We start from the raw sequence: 24,184 nt of genomic DNA on the forward strand, positions 1-24,184 counted from the left end.
TAACACGGGTTGATCCAGGAAATGGTTCAACTTCAGTAGTGTTATGGTGTCCACAACACATGCCCCATTCCTTGCTAGGAATGGGGACCCCCTACTTTTTTTGACTCCTAGACTCACAGTTCGAGAGTCAGGAGAAGAAAATTTGGTTAAATGTTTGAGTCATAGAGTCAATTTTTTTTAAAAAAATAAAATTAAAAAATAATAGAAAATAGAAAAAAATAAAAAATTGAAAAAATCACAAAAAAAAGAAAAGTCAAAAAACACAAAAACATTAGAAAATGGAAAAATTTGAGATGCAAGTTTCAAATAAATAAATAAATAAATAAATAAATAAAAATAAAAAAATCGCTCACCCCTGTGTGCGTGCCGAGGCACGGCGCACATTTTTGTTTGGGGCGTGCAAAGGGAGGGGTTATAAAACCCTTGCCTCCTCTTTCTTTTCTTCATTCTTTTTTACAAGTAACACATGCATTGGAGCAAGGAGGGTCAACTTCTTCCCCCCCCCCGATGTGCTAGTATTCCATGCTCGCACATGGCGGTGCTCGCATGGCATTTCCCTAGGGCATGCCTGTGGTAGTCGCGCTGTGCAACGTTGCCCTTGGGCGAGTGCATGGCAATGCTTGCGTCACGCTACCCTCAGGCAGGTGCATAGTGTCGCCCTTAAGCGCACGCGCAACACGCCCACATCGCATTGCCCTCGGGCATGTGTGCAGCACATCCCATGTGGCATTTCCCTCAGGTGCACGCGCATGGCATTGCCCTTGAGGGCGCATGCAACGCTGCCCTTAGATGCGCGCGTGGTGACATCCACCTTACTTTAATTCTTTTTTTAATTTTAGTAAAAGTTTAAAAAATAAAAATAAAATTTTAAAAATAAAAATATCTATATATAATTAATATATATATATATATATATATAAAATTTTAAAAAATAAATAAATTATTAAAAAAAAAATTTATAAAAAATTTTCAAACAAAAAAAAAGTCCTCAAGGGGGACATTTTTTTTTAAAAACATTTTTTTTAAAACACTATCTTGGGACTAATAACGTTTTCTTTTCTTGTGATGTGCAGGTAATGTGATCAAATGGCATTCACATCCGAAGCAACAACAAAACTAGTTGTTTTCAAGTTCCAAGGCATACCCCCAAAGTTGAGGTTACATGATGATTACATTGAGATCAAAGATACTGACCTCGGACACATGGAGTTGGGGAAATTTCCTGAAAGTTTGCAACAATCTGACACAAAGGTCAACCATGATGTTTGCACTGATCCATTTTGGATTGGTGAATGCAGTGTCACATCCAAGGATTGTATAGTTAGCTGAACTAATCATGACCTTGTCTCAGCACTTCGTTCCTAATGAAAGGGTAGTTAAGAGTGTCACTGGGGAAGTTGTGTTGGATCTGTGACCCGATAACATCGAGAGGGTCTTCCACCTTCCTAGAGCCAATCAATTCATCTGACTCTCCTATGAAGCAGCTGAAAGATGGTGTAAGGAGCATCACCAAGAGGCCATTGGTATCATACATTTCTCATAGCTCATTGAGAAGCCACCTTGGGGAAAGACAATCAACAAAGTGGATATGACTTGGGGATACATGAAGGATGACATTGGATACTCTATCATTCTCCTAAGCAGAGTCATGGGCTTACCTACAGTGGGTCATCTCACTCCATTCATGGTCAAATTCATTGAGACCATTAGGCATGCAAAGATACCACTGGATTGTGCCACCACACTAAGTGAAAATTTGTGTGAGCAGTTGAGGACGGTAAAGAACAAGAAGAAGTTCTATATGACTTCTTATATGGTGTACCTACTTGCAGCAAGGGCAGCAAACTATATCGAGTTGTACAAGGAAGGCAGTATGCAGGACCCCAATGCTTGGCCATACATAGTCTATCCTCAGTTGGTGAAGAAGAAGCTCTTAGCATAGAGTAAGGAGTATAGGATCGTGAATGATGCATTCATCTTTGCGATTATTCAATTCATTAAGGGAGATTATGGGAAGAGATTGTCTGATGAAGCCAAGGCACAGATCATAGCTCTCGAAGCCTACTTCATCTAGTTCAAGACATTCACATATATTCAGGTAGGTGGTGCATCTATCAATCCTAAGAAGCTCCCATGATATCCAAGTGACAAGCTAGTCCTATTAGAGATCTCCTAATAGATTGAGTTAGCATATGAGAGGATCAAAAGACAATGGAGACCCTGTTGGGAATGGCCATTGGTCATTGGGTCATATCAGGTGAAGCAAAAATATGATATTCAAACCTTTGAGTGGGAATGGGAGAACTATCCTCTTGAAGAATAAAACTCTCCTCAGCCATACTTTGACAATGTTGGTAAAGTGGAAAGCCTGGCAGGAAAGGACTTCCATCATGAGGATGCCATTGAAGATCATTGGATGAATGCTACAAATGACTATGATGTCCACATCAAGGACTATTGTAGGATGACTCTGTATTTAGTAGAAAAGGCTCTCCATTTGAATATCCCTAATGAGATCAGGCTACAAGACTCTAAAGAATTACTAGATCCCCTATTCAATGTAGATAAGTTGGTGAAAGACCCATTCTAAATACAGAGGTTGACAAAGAGGAAGGAGATGCCATCAATCATCGAGTGAGACATGTTGTTAGAATGACAAAGGATTTGATCAAGAAACCTTTTCCACTTGATTTGATTCCTGATGCTATAGTCTTCCATGCACATGCTCGCCCAGAAAGGGGTAAGGGAAGGAAAGTCACAGTTCCTATCTTTGTGCTCCAGTCTCCTATTAGGCTTGAGATAGTCTACCAGCTTGATCACCCAGTGGGATATTATCACCCTCCTAAAAGGAAGGGAACGAGGAAGAGAACCTCTCCTTAGAGGATTCAGATAGAACAGGTTGCAGAACATGTGTCTTTCCAGCAGCATGAACAAAGCTCATAGGAGTCCCAAGGTATTGGAGCCTCTCAAATCTAGGATGAACCTCAGTTGCCTCCTATTGTGCCAAGCCAACTAGAAGAGGGAGATATTTCAGATGCCTTCATTCCTCCTATACAAGAAGAGCCCTCTTCTCCTTCCATCTCCAAGAAACATAAGAGGATCAAGATTAAGATGAAGAAAAGGCAAAGGATCAGTAGAATATTAGTACCTAATCCATCTATTCCTAAAACTATTCTAGAGGAAGAAGAAGATGAGGAAGAAACAAAATCAGAAGAGGAGTAGGAATAGGTACCCCTACAAAGAAGAGCTCAGTTAGCAAAAGCTGCAGAGTTGGAAAGAAGAAAGAGTGCCACCAATAACCTGCCATCCATCCAAGTAGAACCATTAGAATTCTCTTCTTTAGAAGATGAAGTGCAGCAGTGGGTGAATGAGCAAAGGGAGCAAGGTGATGATGTTTTCTCTATGACGGATTTTGATTTCATGCCTGTGGGTAAAAATTTGGTTGGGGATAAGATTAGAGACACCCCTATAGGTGAACTCCAATAGGAAGACTAGACATAGATGCCACCAGAGACATAGGTTCCTGATCTCACTCCTCTATCTCCACTACAGATTACGATGGTAGATAAGGGTTTAGTAACTCCCCCACCTCCAAGTTTAGAAGAAGAATGAGTTCAAAAGGAACCATCCCCAAAAGAGAAACCAGAGCTGAGGGCTACTGATGAAGCATCAAAAGAGGGACAAATGGAAGAATATGCACAACATCCTTCCCAAGATGTTGAGGAGCAAGCTATAGGATCTAGGAAGACTGAGGCTATAGAAGGAGAGTCTTCACAATAGGAGATAACTCCAAGCAAGAGTGATAAATGGAAGGAGGTAGTTGAACACACCCCTTCATCATCAAGAGCCAATTTTGCACAAAAATATATCCTGAGATGGTTCTGAGAGGAGATAATGAGAAGTGTCAAGCATCAATTCCATGCTTCAGAGGATGATATTTGTGATATTCCAGAGATCTTGAAAAAACCTGAGTCTCCATTACATGATGCAACACCATTTTCATTTATCACTACCATACGAAACCAAGATTTATTTGCACAAGTGGCCGTCCCTCCTAAAGGTACAGATGTAGAAGCTGTTAGCCTTGAGGATTATGAAGTGAAGGATGTTATGTTGGGAAAGCCTACATAGGATTTAGCCTGATAGATGATGACTATGGGAGTCAAAGAGGTTCTCAGGCACATGGTGTAGGATGAAATAGAACTTCAAACTCTTCGAAGGCAAGTTGAGATCCTAGAGGGATATCTAGCCAAATTTGTTGGTCATCTTGATCCTGAGCGCCCCGAGGAGACTCTAAATACCATTCTTAGAGAAGAGGAAGGTGTACGGTCAACCCATTTTTGAGAGTTTGTCAAGAATGGCGAGAAAGCCTTGAAGATAGAGGTGTTATCACAATCAAAAGAAATTTGAAGTTACTGCATGCTACATAGGAGAACGTGAATAAGATCGTAGCAATTTTGAGGTAGGACTTCAGTATCATGGATGAGGTATGTGTATGGAGCAAGGATTTTTAGACTTTATAAGCCATAAAAGGGCAAAGGTACCACACTTTAATTGATGTATATACTAGAGAAGAGCTAGACTTGATTGATGATTGGATAGAGAAGATAGCAGATGGCAATAAAGTAATGGAAACATTACACAAGGAGATCTATCGGCTCAAGGACCAAGCCTGAGAGCAAATTTTGGAAGCAAAAAATTTGTACAGTGATGCATGCTTGGAAATATTTGAAGATGAAGAACGAGAGAAGCTATTGCTAGTTGAGGTAATAGTGGAGAATTTCAAGAAGACTTTAGAGGAAGCATCTAGTGATGAAGACATTAGAAAAGCCTTCAAAATAGAGGAAGCACTGTTAGAGTTGGACACCAAACTTAGAGATTTTGTAGAGATTTGAATTGAGGTGGACAACTATAGATAGAAGGTAAAGGATAAATATGAGGCTTTAGATCTTCCAAGTGCAACCAAAATTACTGAGATGATAGAGAAATTCAAGGGAAAACATCCAAACATAGCTTTGGGATGAAAAAGAACAAAACCTAGATGCCAGAATTTCAATTTTGACACTTCATAAAATTTTGAGATTTTGACCCTGTCGAGGTTCGTAGCTCTGTAGGTCTGCAGGTCCACAACTCCAGATTTCCATTAAGGTCCGCAGGTATGCAGGTTCGTAGCTCCACAATTCAAACGTGCACTGACAGTTAACTACCAGTTTCAAAAATAGCACCTTCCATGCATCAGGGACGCATTCTGACGGCAATTTAACTCTGACACATGCCTAGTGAAGGACCAGCTTCTATTTTTGGTGCCTCCATGCACTTCCACTTCGACTGATGGCTTCCTCCTACTTTCTCTCTCATGCTTTCATTGTTTTTGACATGTAAAGGGCTCATGCATCCAATTAATGAATAAAATATGGATGGAGTCCCTCTAAGCACTAGTTAGATTGTTAGTTTGTATATATTTAGTTTGTTTTAATGTTTTAAAAGCATTTTATTGCATGAAGATATCTCTCACTCTCAACACAAATTGAGGAGACGATTTCTTATAAATACCCCATTGTAAAATGTAACAAGGGCCACCATTATTATGCAATAAAGTTATGCTTTTGGTGCTCGCATTTGGAGTGTAATGATTCTTGCCTGAATGTGTCATATTTTTGTGGATTTTATTCATGAGATTGTGATTGAGCCAATAGTTTATTGTGTTGTTTTTGGTTGTGCGATCTTTTAGTTCTGGTGTTTTCTAGAGGTTTGCAAACTTTGTTGACGTATCGAGCTTGAGGAGAAATCACCAAATTGTGCTCGCATAATTATTTGTCTCACATGAGCACACTTTTTATGGCCTTGAAATTTGATGAAGAGTGAAACATCATTTGGTTATTGAAATTTCCCATCGACGATTGCATCAGTGGATTCTAGGAAGAACTGCTCCTGTTTTCATTGGTTTCCTATCGATTTCTTCAAAAGTTTAACTCATAGCATGTTGTTTTCTGTAGCTAATGTCCATTTAGGATTTTAATTTCAAGTTATTTCAATTCCTTGTTATTTTCTTTCAATTTCGTTATTTTCTTTGCTAAGCCCTTGTTAGAATAGAAACTCATTTTAGTTGCATTGGTAGAATTGCATTCATTAAAAAACTAGAAAATACACAAATATTGTTCTTTTGTGTGTGATTTTGAGATAACAAATAGATTTACTTCATTCTGAGATCATAGTAGAACTAGCAAAGGCCTCCTCATGAACAATCACATTTATCTTCAACTGAGAAAATTTTGGTACGTCGCAAGACAAATACTGAACTTTGGAGTTGATCCCAAAAAGATTAGATTTTCAAGAGAGGAATTGCACAATGGATTCCTGCCATTGACCTTGTGCAAAATGATCACCCAACAAGTAGCAGTGGTCTCTTTTCTTGTATCAGATGTAGGTGTATATATTAGTGCACAAAATAGGTCCATGAATATAAAATGCACCCAACAAAAAAATATCAATGCATGATTACATATAAAAATATATAGAAAAATAAGGTTTTACCAGTTGTATTTGGTACAGACAAAAATGTCTGCAAGCTCCTTATTGCTGACATTGCAGTCGGTAGTATCCAAGTGGTGATTGAATGAGGCATCTGCACTGCATCATGAGTTGAAGAACACATTTTTAGCAAAGAAATTTGCAATGGATAAAGATCAAATGGGTTACTACAAGCATCCCAAACGTAAATTGAGTCAATAATGCATGCAAAGGTTAAATTAATGGTTAAAGGTTTAAGGATTATCTACATGAAGGTTATATGCTACAACCCTCACCATGTTGACCATGTTACATAGGTGTGAAAAATTATTGTAAGAAGAACACATCATATTTTAGATCATGATCCATAAGATACTATAAAATATAAACATCTATTAAACTTTTATTATTGTTTAAGATTAATTATTGCTTATCTTCATACAATTGACTCTATGTATCAATTCATCTTTGAGTGCCTTTGTCTCCTTAGTTTTGTTTTGGTCCAAGTTAAGGGTAAGAATTTCTTTGTTATATCTATTTATCATCTAAGTAGCCATGAGGCTGGGGTCAACACTACATGTGATGTCATCTAAAAATGCTACCTCAATTTTAGGTTGCATTTGATCTACTGTCATTTTTGCTTTTCCCTATCAATAAGTATTAAGTTGTGACATCAATATCAATAAAATTCTATCAAAATAACTCCAAAGCCATAAAGAAAAGAACATAATAATATGAAATTTGTTTCTATATATTCTATACAATTACACCAATTAAGGTTTACCTTTGCTGAAGAAGGTGTGTGAGGTACATCCCTACCTGTGCCTTGTGGTGGATCCATGTCGCCCTGTGAAAAAGATTAGTAATTCTTAGCAATCAAAAACAAAATGAAAGTAATAGATTTACCAAAAAAATATATTAATAGAACATTAGATTGTATATTGGAGTCAATATTAATTAGAGGTAATTGGTTGAAAATATGTTATACTTACTAGTCCCATGATAGTGATTTTTTTTTTGTATCTACACAATTCAAATTGTAATCTATTAGAAGATCTTCCCCTGCACTTACTAATTTTATCACACATACAAAAACATGATTTCCCTCACATGCCTCAAATATACAATTCAACCACTTATTAGTTGACATAGGTCAAGAACTATTTATAAAACTTTCAATATTCTCTATTGCTTTTGGCCTTCCATCAATATACATAGTAAGCCTTTTACTTTGATCATTTTCTTTGTATTGTATATAATTTGTTGACAAAGCATACCTACACATAATTTTTTTATATTGCACAATCTACATGCAATTATTGTAATTGTAACAAGGTCCTACATACTCCATCAATTTAAGGACTTTACTATAACTGACCTTTATGCCATCCATGGAAAATAAGCACGAACCATGTAATGAAGATGGAACAATGCGATATATCCTTTTGTTAACAAAAAAATTATTGTTAACTGGAGTTAGTTCCTTGGGTACCCATTCTTTCTAAAGATGTGTGTACCATAAGGGAACCTTCTTGTCGCCTTTGGTCTCATTATATCATAAGAACATGACACCCCCTTAACAAGGAAAAATTGCGTTCATTTATTTAATTTTCTTCTAATCTTTTGACCTCTAGTTGATCTCCCTATTTTAGACCTACTAGATGTCTCACTTTCATCTTCTATTCTCGCAATTTCCTCACTTGAGGAAGACAAATCAGACAAATACCTATTTGGTGATACCTGTAATCCATCAAATGATATACATAATATGATGTATATATGTTTTTGACTAAAGATAAGGAAACCAAATAATAATTTTGATGTCTGACTAAAGTTAATGTGGTGACTAAAGAGAGTACACACAAATAATAAATAATATCTATAGGGTCTATTGAATTATACATGTTGATCCATGTCACTATGCATGATCCTAGTCAAAGGCGTTAAATTTTCTGCATATGTAAATCATTTATCTTAAGTTAGCCAAGAATTACATGATATGTAAGCTATACATTATGTAGAAGACAAAATTTACATGATGCAAAATCATGTATATACTCCATGAGATTAGTGTTCAAAAAAATAAATTAATTATAAAAATATACAAGTCAAACAAATTTCTATGAATAAATCATTACCTCATACATGGCATTGATAATGTTGATGATGATGATGATGATCATCATCACCACCATCATCATACTTGTTACCTTGATCATCATCATCATCATCATCATCATCATTACCAACAACACCACCATCTTCATCACCATATTCATCACCATTATCATGACCATCATTGCCTTGATCAACACCATCTTCATCACCATGATCATGGTCATCATCACCATGATCGTCAGCATCACCATAACCATCATCATCATCATCTTCTTCTTCATTGTGTAACAATTATTCCTGATCATTATTTACTTAATCTTCTAATTCTTCAATATCTTCTTATTCCATCACATTATACTTTATCGACCTTCCTCTTGAATCATATCTAACAAAAAATGACCAACCCAGTTTATGTGGAACACCAAAGTAAGACACTTGCTCACATTTTCTTGGAAGAACATAGGACTCATCTCCATCTGGCTCAAATGACCTTATATTAATCATTGTAAATCTACTATCAAGTTCAATAACAATCCTATTAGGATCATTTTGATTAAGCCATAGCATGTACCATTTGATGAAAGATAGAATTAATTTGAATGAATTAAAGTTGCACTCAAGTATATCATCCAAAATGCCATAGTATCAATTTTCATATTGTTTTGGATGTATGTCATTTCTAGATGAAATATTAGTGACCTTGAAGACTGCACTTATCCTAGAATCACAAGTTTCTTCATGTCATCTAACTTTTTAATGAAATATTTATAGCCATGGTAGTACATATATTTGTGGTGTTTGATCTACAATTATTCAAACATGTCAAGATTATTTGCATCGATCCATGAGTTGATATTAAAATTATGGGTTATGGTTAGTAAACTTATATGTACCTTTCTACCTCTTAAACCATATGCTAGATCAAGTACCATTGGCATAACATTTTGATCTCCATTATGATGATCTTCATTTAACTAATGATGCAACACCATCCTGTGTTAATAAGAAACTATTTTCTTTAGATTATTGAATCTATACCGTCATCCAATCAAGATTATTTGCAATATACAAATGTAGTACATCCCACTCACGACCAACTATAAATAAAACAAATAGACCACTTCAAAAAAATTATATCAAAGATTTATAAGAGTTAATAAACTACAAAAACATCATATAATTACCTCTCACTTTCCTCAATCTTACCCCATCAAGTACTCCCCTTCAAATTTAACCATAGAGTTGGGATCCCAAATGTGATTTGCATTGATATTTGTTGCAAACTTGGGAAGACACTCACTAATGTACACCATGGTTTGGTATACCATATATCCCTCCACCATAGAACCCTCAAGATGTGCTCTTTTTCAAATCAAGCCCTTCATAAATTTTAAGTGTCTCTCAACCATCCACATTGAGACCTAGTTTGTATGGGTCCGCACAATTCAATCTCCTCAACTTGATGTATAAAGCAGTGTTCTTGAGCATTGAAAAAAGTTGGAAGTAGACACTTTTGCATTTCACACATAAGCTGGGGAATTTTTCTCTTCTAATATTTTATATCTTTTTTAATCAATTTTTTAAGATGATAACCACCTAAAAGAGATTCAACTCACAAGAAAATATAAACAATATTTTAAGAAAAAAATATAATAAATTACGTAAAAAGTAAAGCAAGTTGTAAATATAATATCTGTACAACAAATCTAAGAAACAATACTTTTAACCTCATGTATTTTTCAAAATTGTATATAAATTGTTTAACACTGTTGTCAAACTAATGTGGGAGGGATAGAGGGAGGACATACTGCAATAATTTAAAAAGTAATATTTTCAATATATTGTAAAATGATATAATAAAAATTACATAAATTTTTATAAATATATTGTAAATAGAGAACATGACTTACCTTGATGAACGTACATGAATCATGTGTTTTCAACCTTGGCCAAAATTACCTTTCTTTGATACAAAACTGCTTATATTTGCAGCAAATCTTGTGGGATTTTATTTTTAATTTTTTATAACTTCTTTTAATACATTACTTTGTTGCTCTATTAACAACCAAGGAAGGTCACTCATATTTATACGGTCTCCATTTCTATTTGATTCAATAAAAAATTTCAGTGCATGATTAGATTCATGAATGTCATTACAAATTTTGACAATTTTTTCTCTATCATGCCTTCCATCCACTATTTTCTATAGTGTCTCTGTTACATTCTTTCCAATAAGCATAGCATCAGACAAATGCATAATTGAGAGATCTTTGTAGTACAATAACTTACTAAATTGAGTAGGATAACTTTTTATTCCTCTAGGAAGTTGGTCATTGATGTCTTGATGACCTTTATGAGAATCAATTATATCATTACTAAATAAAAGACAATATCAAAATATAAATTTCAAACAAAAATTATCAGATAAACATTACCTCGATGATTTAGTCAATTGTATTCCAACTTCCATAGAAGAGGTGTCATTTTTCATGGACTTGATGTTGTCTCTTCTTTCCCCTTGAAAATATGTTTTTTAGTAATTCGATACTTATGATTATTATGGAGAAAGTTCCTAAACTCATCAAACACCTAATTTCCTAAACTTTGTGAATGACAGGATTTCATCTTTAGACCACAAATTGGACATGCAAAATTTTCCTTTGTCTGAAGACCTAAAAGATCATGTACAATTGGGTTGTGTACAATAATCATGAACAACTTAAACTTACAACAATAATGTGTAAGCACTATAAAACACCAAAAATATGTGACTTCAACAATATAACATACCCCAAAAATGAGTTAGCCTAGGGGCATAATGTATTGTCCATACAAGCATTGCATGGAATTGAAATTGTCTTTATCTTATTGGTCTAGAGATGTCATACATAATGACCCCATTTCATAACTTCAACAACTCATCAATAATGGATCAATATACACTTTCAAATCTTTAACTTGGTACTTACCTAGTAATTGAATGAACATAAACATTACATTATTATTATGACCATTTTGATGCAGTATTTATAAATTAATTTAGATAACTATTAAATGAAAAAATACCTGGTACAATCATTGAAAACATTATGTGATCTCTTTTTATGGATATCCAAGGATGAATATTGTTGTTAATAACAAGAAAATGCCACATTGAGTAAACATATCTCATATCTCCAAATGAATTGACACTATCCACTACCAATTAAAGCTTGAGATTACGAGGTTCTTTTTCAAAATGTGGCCATATTTTTCTATGTCTTTAAATGCAGAACCATTTGTAGGCATTCACATAATGTCATATTGACTTCTATTGTGTGCATGGTAATCCACAAATTGTGCCAAGCTAGTGCACCTGAATAATCATTCAAGACATGGGATAATGAGAATGTATTGAAGAACCTTGTGAGACACTTTTTTTGTTATTTGATCTGACTGATACCTACTAATATGAAAATCAAGGCATTCTATTGCAAATTCATGTTGTTTATAATTGTATTATTGGGACATGCATGTATTGTTTAATACTTCATTCCAATTTGATTCATAATGGTAGATAATTCTCAGTATGAATGAGGTAGAATGTTTGATGGTGGTAACAAAAACTCATCTATCAACCTACAACAACAAATATGAATTGTTAATATAATGAATAGTAATGGTATGCTAACATTGAATATGACAAAAATGGTATACCTTAGCATACATGATATTGCTACATTGGATAAATCATTCATAACCTTCAAGTTCACCAAAAACACTATATTAGAGAGAAGAGTTTTTTGAGATCCTTGTTATAGGGGCTCATATGCCTTCTCAAGTATAGGTATATCAAGACCATCTTCATCATCATTATTAGATGCGCTAGTACCATCATCATGATCATCTTGATCAACTGCACCAATACCATCTTCTTCAATCATGTCCTCTGGCACATTATCAATTATGCCAATACCATCGTCTTCAATTGTGTTCTCTATCATAGAATAATCTTCTTTCATGGGAGCATTATCCTTAGATTTAATATTCACACCTCCATGTTCCTTCAGTTGGAAATCCACATTCACCAATCAACAAAAATCACACCCCCTCAACGTGACCATGTTTTCTACAATGACTCTAGGTTGTTGTGATTATAATTCTTTGATTCTTTAACCCCTTAGACTTTTTGTAAGGAAAATTACATTTATTTACTTTTCTTCATAACTAAGACCATAATCTAGCAATTGTCTCGTTATTTTGTTCTGGGTTCATATTGCCAAACATGGTCTTTCATCATAGGAAAATATTTAGGCTATAAATATACAAAATATAAACATACAAGCATTATTAGTATCTTGTATATACTAAAAAATAATCAAACAATATTTACAAATACACACACACAAATCATGCTCACAAGATTAGGCCAACCGATTTGCACATTTATTCCCAAATCATCTTTCCTAATATCTTTCCTCCACTATAATTTTGACTTAGTATTTTCATGTGATTAATTATTTTGTCATTCTATTATACCACATAGACGTGAGTGCTATCACACACACACACACACACACACACACACACACACACACACACACAAAGTTTAATCATGTGAAAATTTATGGAACCAAATGTGATGGAACTTATATTAAATGGTATATGAAGGGTTGTTTTCTTCCTAACTATGTTTTGAAGCATATGATGAGGTGGACTATGACACTTTTACATTAGAATTCTCAATATCAACGGGTGGTGGTAAAATATGTTACATTGTAGGGGGTGTTGGTAAAAGGTGTCAAATTGTTAGCATCCTTAGCATTTTCATTGCATAGTTCATGGTTATGTAATGAAAGAATTCTATTCAATAGTTCATGGTTCATTTATCAATAGTTCATAGTTCATGAAAAATTTCTTTCATGGCTATGTAATGAAAAACTATTCACTTTGGGGGGTCATTTGATTATTTTATTTTTAATAATACTTTTAAGTTTCTCTAAAATAAAATTGTCCCCAAGCTCCTATTCACTTTCTAAGGACTATTGTGGATGATGTTTGTTACCTTCCCACTTCTTTATTTTTCCTCTTTAATCTACCTCCAAACTTGTTTTTCTATGCTTTTGTTAGGGGTGCTTGCTGGCCCCTTTACTATGTTAGCCCATGACCTAACTTCTTTAATTTTCTCTCTGAGTTGGTTTAGAGTTTGCAAGAAAAATGGGTAGAGTTTGAAGGAAAAATATTATGAAACTATATCATATTTAAGAATATTTATTTATTTTTTATTTACAAGTATCTAGGGCATCATGATTACACCACACATATAGACACCAAATTCATTAAATTTTCTTGACTTGTTTTTTGATATAATTGTGAAGGGTAATTGATTAAATGATTTCAAGACAATGAACAAGGACAAAAAACACATGCAATAGAATAATGATGTATGCTGATTCAATTCTCTCTAAATTTCTCACACATGTTAAATGCCAATGCTCTTTTATAATTCTTGAATTACTTGATTTTGAATTGTGTTAATTTAAACTTTTAGGGGTTAGCTAGTTATGCATGTTGATCTCAAAACAAGATCAAACTTAAAATCTCCTTGACATTATAAATATTGCAGCTTGCTACTATTTAATGCCCACATCAGAAATATTTTTCCAATAATGTTTCCCCTAGTCCACTAAGACTATAGCACCTAGTGTTATAGTTCACTTAGAAAGGGATAATCACTCACCAATGAAATGTGCATGACTTGGGATGTATGATTTGATATCCATAGTACTAGATGACAACTATTTGATAGTGAAGGGCCGAAATTAAGCTTGGAAAGAGAAATCAGGAGGCATACTAAGGTGAAAACACAAAAAAGGAGTATGAAATTATAATCTAGGTTATAATTTATTATGCTATAAAATAAACAAAATGTATAGGTTTTCATGTTGGTCTAAATTTGTACCCTTGTGTAAATTTTCATTCCACATTACCCCTACCATAGCTTAAGACTCAAATCCCTACCACCTAGTAGCATTTGCCAAGTTTTCAACCACTCATAAATCTAGATCACACAACTTAGACAACTTAGGATGTGTGTGCACTACAAAGATGTTTATGCAATGTGTTGGGATCCACAAATTTGCAAATGTGCAGGTTGTCATGGGAGTGCTACAAACTTTCAACATGCATTTTTAATGCTTGAATAATTTTTAATGCTTGAATGATCCTCTTGGATTTTTCTTGGCTATCTGTTTATTTTCCCTTCATTGCCGTAATTTTTTTAGACATATTATACACACCTTTTATTGCAGGTTTTTGAGCTTACACCATTTTCAAGCCTTCAAGCTCTTTCCATTGCACTCATGTTGGATCAATCACCTTCACTAGGCTCTTACCTCATTGAGGGGAGTTTTTTTTCTTTATTGAATTCTTGTTGGCATGTCATATATCTTCATCTATTTCCTAAGTTACCAGATTCCCTCCCAGACCTAAGAATTCTCAAAAGTTTGCCCCAGAGACCGAATTTCATTCGAAATTCTCTCAAAGGAATCTTGGTGAAACTCATACAACTTTTGAGCGACTTTGGATTCCAACATAGCAACCCAGATAGAATTTAAGAGAATTTGGTCAAAAAAAACCTCTTTGTTTATTTTTTCAAAAAGTTTTTATTGCCAAATTAGATTCAAAATTAGACTCAAGCATAGGTTTGAACTCAAATTACCAATCATTTTTAATTTGAACTAAATGATACTTGAAAAGAATGAGGATGTATAAAAGTATCACACATCTATTTTGGAATGTATGTTGCGCACAAGGCTAACATGTATAGAAAACTATGGATTGAACAAACTTTAAAGAGATCTTTACTGTGGTTAAATCTGGACCCAAAGCCTACTTTCTTGGCTTGATCCAATTTGATCCAAAGATGTTGTCTTTGAAACATTGTGTATGGCAATAATGTGTGAAGCTTACATTATGGCACAATCATAATAATGGCCTTAAACATTCCTACAAAATTACCTTTTGTGATTCTAATTTGCAATAGAAGAATGATGATGATTTGCTTGATGGTTTTTTTATGATTATTTGATCAAGATGGCTGATTATTAATGTTGACATTATTATTTTTGATCTAAAACATTGATATGGTGGTGTATTTTTCTATATTTCTTTAAAATTAGCATAGTGGTGTATGGACTTATTTGTTGCATATATATGTGTGTGTGTGAACAAATCACTTCATCAATCATCAAATTAGGTCATCTCTTATCATTTCTTTGTTATTCTCATCGCTAGTATCTCATTATTTTGTCTATTTATGTTTTATATTACTAGGGTCCTATTATGATAATTTATTCTATTTTATTTCACTACTCTTTGTACTCTATTCGGATATGACATGTGCATCGTGTTATTATTTACAAATTGTGGTGTTGTCTGAGATAGCAAGCTTGTTGATCACAATGTTTGTTCTTGATAGTTAGCTTATTTATTTTTGATAAATCAAATATTTTTATTGGCTCATTTACTTTAATTATATATTTTTAGTTGTATTAGTTAATTAATCTACATACTCCTAGTTAGGGGTCCTAGGAGAATGAGAAAACTCCTTGGTGAGGTTTGTGTAGTAGCCTTCTCATCTGGATGAAACCCTACATGTTTTTTTTATAGTTTTTGCATTTTGAATAATTTTTGGGTTAAAATTGACTAGACTCTAACTCTAAAAGGTGCCCTCGCTCTAGATATACATGTCATCATGGCCTTCTCTTCTCTCTCGATGAACCATAGGATCCATCCACCCCAACTCAAACTCTATATAGTCGATAGTCAACAATACTCTCTAGTCAAGGGGATGACACACATAAAGTATAGATGTTATGTGCAGGATCCCATGTGAAACATAAAAAACAATTTTGAGGAGGAAAGCAATATTAAGAGACAATTACAATGTAAAATACTTGGACTTACTAATTGGGATGATTTAATACTATGCTTCTTTGATGCTCCGATGATAGTTTCAATCATTCCCAGAGTGACTGCAAAAGAAAAAAAAAATGATGTTATGGTTGAGGATGGTTTCAATCCTTCCTAGAGTTGACCATCATTTGGAGAAAATGATTCATGGTTGAGAAAAAAAACACCCTAACCTAAAATAGGTCCTATGCACACAAACCCAATCCAAACCTTCGTCAAAATATGAAATTGAATGCCGCCTTTTTCCTTTTTTTGTTTATGAACCCGAATTGGTAAAAAATTTGACCAAATTAAGATTTCCCAATTTGGTCAAAATTTTGACCAACTCGAGCATAAAAACAAAAAAATGTATTCAACAAGACAACTAAGGGCTTGTTTGAAATAAAAGGTCAAAAAATGATCTATAATGTATTACTGTCTCAATACCAAGATGTTTTTACATGGGGTTATGAAGACTTGAAAACCTTCAGGGATGGTGAATTTAAGCATAAAATTCCCCTTAAGACAGATGCATTTCCTTTTAGGCAAAAGCAACGCAACTACAACCTAATGATTTCAGATGCCATCTTCAGAGAAATTCATAAAATGTTAGAAGCTAAGATTATCTACCCCATACACCATTCAACATGGATGGCTAATATTGACCCTGTCAGGAAGAAAAATGGGGAGATCAAAATATGTGTTGATTTTAGAAATCTAAATCAAGCATCTCTCAAAGAAAACTATGCTCTCTCCATCATGAATCACTTGCTATAGTTAGTGGCATATTCTGAAATGATGTCTATGTTGGATAGTTTCTCTGGCTTCAATTAGATTGAAGTACACCCATATGATCAGTCTAAAACAATGTTCACCACTCCTTGGGGAATTTTCACTTGCAACAGAGTGCACTTTGGGCTAATTAATGCCAGAGACACCTTTCAAAGAGCCATAAATTCATCCTTTTTTGATTTGAAGGATAAAATCATTATTGTTCACCTAGATGACTTGAAAATTTTCTATAAAATAAGAGAAGATCATTTGAGAGATTTGGAGAAAGTGTTGAAGAGATGTAGGGAACATGGAATCTCCCTCAACACTTAGAAGTACGTCTTGTACATAACAGAGGGAAAGTTGTTGGGTTGCATAGTGTCTCAGGAAGACATCAAAATCAACCCTAAATGTGTCAAAACCGTATAACAAATAAACCTATCAGCAAGAAAAATTAGAGTTAAATCATTCTTTAGTTAGGTATATTTCTTAAGGTGTTTGTTCCCAATTTCTCTGAAATTACAAAGTGCATCAATTGATGAAGAGCAATCAAAATTTTAAGTGAAGTGACTCTGGAAGAAAGGCCCTATCCTAGCTCATCTAGATTATACCAAAGAGTTTATTTTATATTGCTATGCATCAACCCATACATTGTCTGCTATACTCATGCAAGAAAACAAGGAAGGCATCCAAGCACCTATTGCTTTTATGAGCACCCCTCTCAAGGAGCATGAATCAAGGTACTCCCAAATGGAAGAACATGCCTTTTCTATGGTTAGATCCCTTAAGAACTTTAGATTCTATGTTTTGCATTCACACTTAATTGTTTATGTTCCTAATTTAGTAGTCAAAAGTATCTTAACTTAGCAAGAAAAAGGATGCAATTCAAGAGGATCCTAGATAGCCAAAGTCCAAGAGTATGATATTGAGCTAAAATCTATGAATTTTATTTGTGGGAATGGTTTGTGCAAAGAAATTGTAGAAAATCCAAAGGTAAGTGAAGAGGAACAAGTCTCAAGAGTCTTAATGGTAAGCCTCCAAGACCCTCAAGAGTCCTAATGGTAAGCCTCCAAGACCCTTGGTTTTCAAATAGTGCTTATTTCCTCACTTATGGAGAATACCCCAATGGACTGACCTATAAGTACATAAGAGAAATTAAGACCAAGTCTACCAAGTATGTCATTTATGATGACCAATTGTACAAAAGGGAAATTGATGACACATTCCTAAGATGTGTAGATAAGCCTCAATAGGAGAGATTGCTCAAAGTGCTCCATGATGAAGCTTTTGGTGGGAATTACTCTTCTAAAGTCACAACATATAAAATTTTGAGGCAATGTTATTATTGGACAGGTATGTTTAAGGATGCCTACAAATGGGTAACCCAATCTGAAAAGTGTAAATTGTTTTTTGGTAAGCCTCAGTTGGTTGCCTTGCCTCCAAGACTAGTAGTCATAGAGGAGCCCTTTCAATAATGGGGAACTGATTTTATTGGCCCAATTAACCCCGCTTCATCTGCATGACATTTATAAATCATCACTATTACAAACTACTTTACTAAGTGGGTGGAAGCTAAGCCTACTAAAAGAACCACCTCCCAAGTTGTTTATGAATTCATTAGAGAAAATATCATTGTAAGATTTGGTGTCCCACAAAAATTGGTTATGGACAATGCTACATATATTTCTCTAGTAGAAATTGTTGAATTCTTATATGATAAAAATATCCACCTTAGTAATTCTTTAGATTACTTCCCTCAGGGAAATGGTCAATTAGAATCAAGCAACAAAAAATTGGTCAATATAATGAGAAAGCTTGTCTCTGACAACCAGAAGGATTGACACAAGAAGCTATATGAAGCTCTTTGGAAGATAGAGTAACACCTAAGAAGGCCATTGGTAATTCCCCATTTGAGATAGTATATGGATTTGAGGCTAGTCTTCCCATCCCCTTGGAGTTATTAGTCTGCAAGTTGTAGAAAACAATTGAAGATCCCGTATTTCAGACTACTTTGGAAAAGTGAATTATGTACCTAACCAAGCTAGAAGAGGAGCATGAAAAGATGGTTGTTCACATCATAGAGAATCAGAAGCATGTGAAGAGCTTCTTTGAAAAAAGAGAAAGGCCAAGAAGGTTCATGGAAAATGATCTGGTCTTACTATGGGATAAGAGACATGAACCCAAAGGTATGCATCACAAATTTGACTCTCTTTGGAAAGGTCCTTTTAGAATTGTATGAGTAAATTATAATAACTCCTTCAAACTGACCTATCCCATTGCTGAGATTCTACCATTTTCCTATAATGGCCAGGACCTAAAGTTGTATCAATTCAACAATTGAAAGTAGGTAACTCCTATAGTTAGAGTTAGCTTAGGTAGTTTTCCTTTTTGCCACATGCTCTAGTTTAGTTTTATGCTTTCTTAATGTAATTTCCTTTCTATTGTGTGCTTTGTTTTTTTATTTCCCACTAAGTTTTTCCATTTTGGATTTGTGAAACCAAAGATTCTAGGTCCCTTCTTAGACATGTGCATGTCTAAGTCCCCGATCAGAGCTAAATGTTGCCAAATTTTAGTCCTTCCCTTTTAAGCTTCTAGCTTGGTCAGTTTTCATGACATACATGTTTGAGTCCTTGTATAGGTATCTCTTAGGTTGTTCCCTTCTCATCAAGCATCCCTGAGGCTTTTCTTTGGGGTCTTTCTAAGTTTTTTCATGCTCTGCTTCCTCCAACACCCCTATGTAGGATTCTAGTTTTTTCTTTATATCGAGGTTTTAGGTGATCTAGGTTTGGGTGGGTTTCTGTCTGAGCATCTTCCTAATGAGAAGGAAGCATATTATTATTTTTATAATTTTCTCCTGATGCTAGTATGGTGTTCCTTTCAGATTCTAGCCCGTGTTATCGAATTCTCGTTGCTGGTGCACTTCGTTGGTTAACATCTCAAAGAGAAAAGTATATTGACATCTCCAGGTGTATTTAAAGGTTGATTCATGATGATATGATTAGAAGAACATGGATCTATAGTCATGGAACTCTCAAAGTACTTTTTGTGCAGAGGAACATAGTTCCATCAATCTGAGTGCTTTCCCCTTGGAAGCGAATGTCTTTAAGTTCATTTCTGAAGCAATGTTAGGAAAAGAAGAGAAATACTTCTAGTTGTTCAAATCTTCAGAAAGTGTATGCCTCTAAGATACTTTCTATCTAAAATAAAATATGAAGTTTCTATTCTGGAAGATATAAAAATGTGAAAATACTAAATCCAAATGCGAAGACATTCTATGGAAATGCCACAAAGTTTTTTTTGATGGAGTAGTTCGTGAAGTGCGAACCTAATTAAAAAAGATAATAGTCCAAGCCCTCAAGGTGGAAAATTTATTTTGTAGCTTCTCCAAGGAATGAGATAAATATGAAAGAACATTTCGTGCAAAAAAGAAAGTGATAGGGTATCTAGGGCATCAAAGGAGTATTTCTCACGATGCAATTTTGAATAAAGGAAAAGGTAAACTTACAAAAAGATAGGTTTATGTTTCCTTCCCCGCACATAAATAATTGTGGTGCAAACCCTTGTTTTGGATTCTAAATTTAAAATGGTATATTCCATTAAAGATTGAGCCAATTGATTTCTTAAGTGATTAATCTCTCTCCTACATGAGATTTAAGTAAATTTTATATCGTTAGATTTATGAATCATTATATGGATAGAAGTAAAATAATTTAAAGAGTCGTTAATCTACCTAATTTATTGTAAATCTGATCTTTATGACCTTTAGTTGTGAGTTGATTAATTTGTGTGGCACCAACATTCAAATTTGTGAGTCTATATGATCATATTTCTTCCAAACAGAGTTCTTCATGTCGTAACGACTATTTTATCAAACTAAATTGTCTTCTTTGTATGAAAATATAAGCTAATGGAAATCAAAGTAGTAGGGTATGATTGCTTGATTGGATTGGAGAGTGAGTTGAAGCACTTTTCTGGTGCTTCCTTTAAATTTTACCACCTGGGTGATCTGCACAGAAGACTTAATACCCAACCCATACATCCAATTACTCAGAAATTGAAATAGAGCAGACTAGTTGAGGCTATCAGGTTTTCCATGGCTATACAAGTGCCATAATTGGTAAAGAAATGTATCAAAAAATATAATTTGGACATAAAGCATATATTGTTTCCTGATCAATCTATTCTACTTTTTGTGAATAAAGAATTGATGCATTTTGCATTCAAAATCCCAGTAAAGAAAGAGTATTGTGACATCATTTTTTCTTCCTTTGCATTGATATTCAATGATAAAAAGACTCTAAGGAGAGAGGACATGCAGAGAACATGGTTCCAAACTCTTCATAGCAAAAAGAGTAAGATGCCAAAGACTCTTTTTGGAACCAATTTAAAGAGAGAAATTGTGGATATCTTCACACTATTGCTTAGATTAAAAGGAAAGGAAGAGATTCTAAATTTTATTGAGCATCACTTCTACTTGGTCTAGGCCATTTGTGCTAAGGGAATATAGATTAACTGGGCTCAAATTATATGTGAAGATCTTGCCTCTTGGCTAAATTTGGCTAAGAATTCGAGTAGTTTTATATGTCATCATATATGATATATGCTTTAGCCATAGATCATCTCTGGCCTGGTCTTCCTAGAATTAAGGACTTTGATGAAAACACCAAGGTATATGAATTATATCCTCATCTCCAACTATAGAGTAGTTTTGAAGAATAGGTAAGCTTAAATGATGCCTTCAGAATGAGGTTCTGCCAAGAATTGCAAGGGTGCCTTGAGTAGAGGTTCTCACCAGAAGCCATATCATTGGGAAACTAGTTTAGATGTTGTTTCATCCAATTTACATCTTTCTCCTACTGAGGATTGGTGCATTCAATGGTTTCTTGAAGAAACTCCCCAAATATCCTGAAGATAAAGTAGTTCTTATTGAGTTGTGTAGACAAATACTAGAAGTGAATACCTTATGTTCCAATGTGAAGAAAATAGTCAGGATCCCTTTTCCAATAGTAGTCGAACCATATTCTTGTGCCTCAAGATCTGATGCCCAAAATTTAATTAAAGCCTATGAGAGAAGAATTAAATTGATTGATTATGAGGTGATAAGACCCCAGTATGATCGTGTTAACTTTGTAAAAGATCATATAAAGCTAGGGTATGCTCATAGGCATGTTCCAAACGTTAAAGACTATTGGGCTAGGTGTTATGATGAATACCAAACTAGAGAAAGGTACTAGTACAAATTGATAATAGATGAATTTAATTTGTATAATGACACTATTGATGTTAATGATGTTGTAGATGATAGCTCTTACATGCATCCCTCAACTTATGAGAAAATCAAGAACACTGCTATAGTGTCAACTCCTTGTGAAGGCCCTATTGTTGACACAATGGAAGTCTTGATGCGTGGTATCATCAAGAGGATGGGCAGATGGGTGGAGTGGACTAGAGCAAGGAAGAATAGAACCAAAACTCCAAGTTCTGTTGGTGGACTAGCTTTTGGGACAACCCAATCTACTGCTGCTATTGAATTGACATCATACAAACCAACATAACTTTTTGATAGAGGAGGAGACCAACCTCTTGAGAAGAATGTTCAAATTAATCCAACTTGTGGTGGAGGATCTCTGAAAGATCCAAGAAAGGTTGGAGATGAAGAGAAAGATAAAGGCAAAAAGAAGGAGAAAGAGAAACCAGTAGTAAAGGTCTGCTCCCCTGTGCCAGTCATTAACCTTGATGGTGATAATAACCCTCTAAATGGCTAAGAGAAAGATACATCTTAGCAAGGTGATACTATAGCCCTCTTTGTTACTACGACAACTTCTTTTCCTTTTTCCAACCAAAGCAAGATGACACCTCCAGTTACAAGGAATCTTTTCGATCTTATAGCTCTAAAGTCAACACTCAATGTCCTATCAACTGATTCTTGGTTGGAAGAGACTATTGATCAGAAGAAGAGAAGATGTGAGGAAAATTCTCCATCTAAGGATCTTATTGTACAAGCAACTTCAGCTCAGCGAGCATCAAATAAGGCACAAAAGCATAAGACTATACCAATATTGACCACAAATTCTTCTACTAGTCACATGCTGATGGAGATTGCAGAACCTCAAAAGGAGGGAAAATTTCATGAGCTTAATCCTAATAATTTTTAGATTAGAACGATTGATATAGGCATTCCAGTGCACAATTCTATGGTCAACATATGGAAATCAACAAATGTGAAGATTGAGGATAGACTGGAGAAATTAAGGTCAGGAAAAGAGGTTCTCAAAGCCTCAAATAAGGAGTTGATGGATTACATCAAAGATGCACTTGGAAGTACTACTATAAGCACATTCGACTCAACTTCAAAGGAGAACAAGAAATTTCTACTTAAGCTACAATAGGAGAGACAATTTGGTCAAATTGGCCATGCATGGATTGATGAAATAAAGTCCCAAGGTCCCCTTCTCATTGAGAAACTTAGGAATCTGCTATTAGACACTAAAAAATTGAGAGAAGTAGTGTCAAGCCACTAGCCTTTGATGTACAAAGTATCAGAGAGTCTAACAGAGCAATTGGCCTTGTTGCAAAAGGTGATTGACTTGAAGATTAATGTTGTTGTGACACACATGATATTAAAGATAGGAAAAGTACCATTTCTTCATTGGATGCAATCATTGGAATTCAAAATTGAGAGCTCAATGAAGTCTGAGCACGATATGAAGGATGTATATGACTTAGCAAAGAAAGTAATGGACAAGATATTCAATCATTTAAAGGTTCTGCACACTGAATCATATGTCACCAATAATGGCTAGTTGGTAGACACCGAACAAGTGAAAACTAAATTTCTAGCATTCATTGAAGA

The sequence above is a fragment of the Cupressus sempervirens genome, chromosome 8 (genome assembly GCF_028749045.1).
Source record: "Cupressus sempervirens isolate cs-2001-9-10 chromosome 8, ASM2874904v1, whole genome shotgun sequence".
NCBI classification, from domain to species: Eukaryota; Viridiplantae; Streptophyta; class Pinopsida; order Cupressales; family Cupressaceae; genus Cupressus; species Cupressus sempervirens.